Raw genomic sequence first — 4,818 nt, forward strand, 5'->3', positions numbered from 1 at the left:
CCTCTGTCCAACTAACCTGCTTGGACTAACTGATAGACCTAGATTCTGTCAACACTACCTGTGTCTACTTGTTAGACCTGAAGTTCTGTCAACCTGCTGGTCTACTGTTTTAGACCTGTGTACTCTATCATACCTGCTGTCTTATGTAGACCTGTTAGCTTTATTAGTCCACTACTGCATGTCTACTGTAGACCTGTAGTTCTTTGTCCCATACCTGCTTGGTCTATTAGGACCTGTACTCTGTCATACCTGCTGTCAACTGATAACCTGTACCTCTGGCACTACCGCTGTCTTTACCATTAACCTCGAGTTCTGTCACTACTGCTGCATCATAGATAGACCTGTACCTCTGTCACTACCTGCATGTGTTACGTTAAGGACCAGAGTTATGTTCACTACCTTGCTGTCTACTGTAGACCTGTTACCTCTGTCCATACTGCTGTCTACCATAACCTGTTAGTCTGGTACACTACCGCTGTCTACTGTAGGTCCTGTAGTCTCTGTCACTACCTGCTGTCTACTGTAGACCTTGTTTAGCTCTGTCACAACTGCTGTTCTCTACTGTAGGCCTGTAAGCGCTGTCACTAACTCTTGCTGTCTACGTATAGACCTGGTAGTTCTTCACTACCCTGCTGTCACTGTGTCAAGGGGACCTGTAGTTCTGTCACTACCTTGCTGTACCGTAGCCTGTAGCTCTGTCACTACCTGCCTGTCTACTGTAGGGACCTGTACTCTTTTCCACTACTGCTGTTTCCTAACCGTTTAGACCTGCCAGCTCGTTATCGTCACTACCGCTGTGTCGTTAGACCTTGTACTTCTGTTCACTATAACCTGCTTGTCTTACTGTCTAGACCTGTAGCTCTAGTTCACTACCTTGCTGTCTACTTTAGACATGTAGCTCTGTTTCAAAAACACCTTGCTGATTTTCCTGCAAGAAACCTGGTTAGCTCTTCAACTAACCTGTGTCATACTGTAGAACCTGTAGCTACTGCACCTGCTGGTCTACTGTAACATGTAGCTCTTCACTATACCTGCTGTCTACTGTATTAGACCTTGTAATTCGTCACTACCTGCTGCTCTACCGATTGAGACCCATGTAGCTTCTGTCACTACCTGGCTGTCTACTGTAGACCTGTAGCTCTGTCAATAACCGCCTGTTACCGTAGACCTGTAGCCTCTGCTAACTACCTGCTGTCTACCTGAGACCTGTAGCCTCTTCGTCACTACCTGCTGTCTACTGTGACCTGTTAAGCTCTGTCAACTACTGGCTGTCTACTGTAGACCTTGTGAGTTTGTCCACTACCTCTTGCTACTGTAGCGACCTGTAGTTCTTGTTCACTACCTGGCTGTCTATGTCGAAACCTGTAGTGTCTCGTCACTACCTGTGTCTACTGTGGAACCTGTAGCTCGTCACTACCTGCGGTCTACGGTTAGACCTGTAGTCTCACATTACCTGCTGTCTACTTGTAGAACCTGTAGTTTTATCTGGTCACTACCTGCTGTCACCTGTAGACCCTGTAGGTTCTTCACTAACCTTTGTGTTCTACTGTTTAGGACTTGAGTTCTTGCCACTACCTATCTGTTCTTTACTGTTAGACCTGAGCTCAGGTCCAATCACGCTGCTGTACTGATGACCTGTAAGTTCTGTTTCATACCTTGCTGTACTTACTGTAGAAACGTAGCTCTGTCACTTTACTGCTTTTTACTGTAGACCTATCTGTCACTAACCTGCGGTTCTTAACTGATAGACCTGTAGGGCTCTGTCCACTTACCTGCTGTCTACCATTTAACCTGTTAAGTCTGTCCACTACTATGCTTCTGTCTACTGTAGACTGTAAGCTCTGCAACTACCCTGCTGTCTACTGATAACCAATGTAGCCTGTCACTACCTGCTGTCTACGATATACCTGCTTAGTTAATGTCAGACCTTGCTGTCTACGTTTAAGACAATGTAGCTCGTCACTACCTGCTGGTCTGTACTTAGCCTTAGTCTGTCACTACCTGCTGTCTACTGAGACCTGTAGCTCTTCACTACCTCTGTCACTGTTTAGACCGTTAGCTCTTAGTCACTATCTCCTTGGATCTACTGATTAGACTGTAATTCTGTCACTACCTGCTGTTCTTACTGTAGACCTGTAGCTTCTTGTCACTACCTAGCTGTCTACTGTAGAACTGTACCTCTGTCACTACTGCTGTCTACATTAACCTGTAGTCTGTCACTACCTGCTGTCTACGTAACCTGTAGCTCTGTCACTACCTGCTGTCTTTACTGTTAGCAACTGTAGTTTTCACTACCTTGCGTCTACTTAGGACCTTCGTAGCTGTCACTACCTGCTGCTGTACTACCATTAAACGTAGTTCTAGTCCACTTACCTTGCTGTCTACTTGTAATAAGACCTGTTAGCAATAACTGTCACTACCTGCTGTGTGTACTGTAGAACCTGTATAGGTTCTTGTCACTACCTGCTGTCTACTGTACAGACCTGTTTAGCTCTGTCACATACCTGCTGTTACTGATAGACCCTGTAACTCTGTAATACCCCTGGCTATGTTATGTAGGCACCTGAAGTTCTGTCACTAACATGCTGCTGTCTACCGTTTAGACCTGTCTCTTGTCACTACCTGCTGTCTACTGTACGGAACCTGTTTAGTTCGTCCACTAAACCTTGCTTGTTCTACTGTCGACCCTGTAGCTTCTTGGTCACTACCTTTCTGTCACTTAACCTTTTAGCTCTGTTCACTACCCTGCTGTCTACTGTAAGACCTGTAGTTAGGTCATAACCTGCTGTCTACGTCGTAGACCTGTAGCTTCTGTCACTTAACCCTGCTGTCTCACTGTAGACTGTAGCTCTGTCATACCTGCTGATCACTGTAGACCTGTAGTTCTTGTTCACTACCTGCGGTCTACTGTAGACTGTAGTTCTGTCACTACTTCTGCTGTCTACCGTAGACCGTAGCTCTGTTACTACCTGCGTGTTCTGACTGTTCAGACCTTGTACTCTGTCACTACCTTGCTGGTCTACCGCTCAGCCTGGTACAATCTGCCTGTCTAGGACCTGTAGCTCTGTCACTACCCTGCTCTTGATGTAGCTCTGCCATACTGGATACCGACTGTTAGCTCTGTCCCACTACTGCTGTCTACTGTAGACACTGGTAAAGTCTGTACTTACCTGCTGTATTACTGTAGACTGTAGCTCTGTCACTACCTGCTGTCTTTACTGTAGAACCCTGTAGCTCTGTCACTACCTGCTGTTACTTACACGTAGCCTGTCACTACTCTGTCTACTTAAACCTGTGCTGTACTACTCTGGTTCTACCGTAGACCTGTAGGCTCGTTCACTACCTGCTGTCTACTGTAGACCTGTAGCTCTGTCACTACCTGCTGTTACGTAGACTGTAGCTCTGTCACTACTGCTGGTCTACTGTAGACTGTAGCTCTGTCACTACCTGCTGTCTTACTGTTAGCCTGTGTATCGTCACTACCTGCTGTCTACTGTAGACCTAGTCTGACTATCGTCTACTGTACACAGTCTTACCTGCTGTCTACCGTATTGACCTGTAGCTCTGTCAACTACCTGCTGTCTACTGCTTAGACTGTAGCTCTGTCACTACCTGACTGTCTACCGCTAACCTGCAGCTCTGTCACTACCTCTGTGTACTGTAGACCTGTAGCTCATGTCAAACTACCTGCTGTCTACTGTAGACTGTAGCTACTGTCACTACCTAGCTGTCTACTGTAGACATGTTAGCTCATAGTTCACTACCTGCTGTATAACTGCCGACCTGTAGCTCTACGTCACTAACCTGCTGTATATGTACCTGTAGCTCTGTCCTACCTGCTGTCTACTTAGACATGTCAGCTCTGTTCACTACCCTGCTGAATCTACTGTAGAACGTAGAATTTCTATGCACTAAAGCATGTCTAACTGATAAAGAAACTAGTAGAATTCTGATCACTACCTGCTGTTCTACTGTAGACCTGTAGCTCTGTCACTACCTTGCTGATCACTGTAGAACTGTAGCTCTTCACTACCTGCTGTCTACTGTAGACCTGTAGCTCTGTCACACCTTGCATGTCTACTGTAGACCATGTAGTTCTGTCACTTACCTGCTGTATACTGTCAGACTGTAGCTCGTGCACATAACCTGCTGATTACTGTAGACCTGTAGCTCTGTCAACTACCTCTGTCTAACTGATTAGGACCTGTAAAGCTCTGTCAACTTACCTGCTGTCTACTGTAACCTGTAGTTCTTCACTACCTGCTGTCTACTGTGAAACCTGTAGCTCTGTCACACCTGCTGGTCTAACTGTAGACCTGTAAGTTCTGTCACTAGCTGCCTGTCATACGTAGACCTTATCTCTGTCACACCTGCTGTAAGACCTGTAGTTCTGTCACTACCTGCTGTCTACTGTAGACCTGATCTCTGTCACTACCTGTGGTAGACCTTACTCGTGTCCACTAACCTGCTGTAGACCTGTAGCTCTGTCGACTAACCTGCTGTCTACTGTAGACCTGTAGTCTCTGTCAATACCTGCTGTCTACGTAGTAGACCTGTAGTTCTGTTCACTACCTGCTGGTCTACTGTAGACTGTAGCTCTTTCACTACCTGCCTGTCTACTGTAGACCTGTAGTTCTGTCCTACCTGCTGTCTTACTTGTAGAACCTGTAGTTCTGGTCACTACCTGCTGTCTACTGTTAGACCTGTAGTTCTGTCACTACGCCTGTCTACTGTAGACCGTTACGTTCTGTCACTACTGCTGTGCTACTGTAGACCTGTATTCTGTCACTACCTGCTGTCTAACTGTAGGACCTGTAG

Source organism: Salvelinus sp. IW2-2015, unplaced genomic scaffold (genome assembly GCF_002910315.2).
Source record: "Salvelinus sp. IW2-2015 unplaced genomic scaffold, ASM291031v2 Un_scaffold1304, whole genome shotgun sequence".
NCBI classification, from domain to species: Eukaryota; Metazoa; Chordata; class Actinopteri; order Salmoniformes; family Salmonidae; genus Salvelinus; species Salvelinus sp. IW2-2015.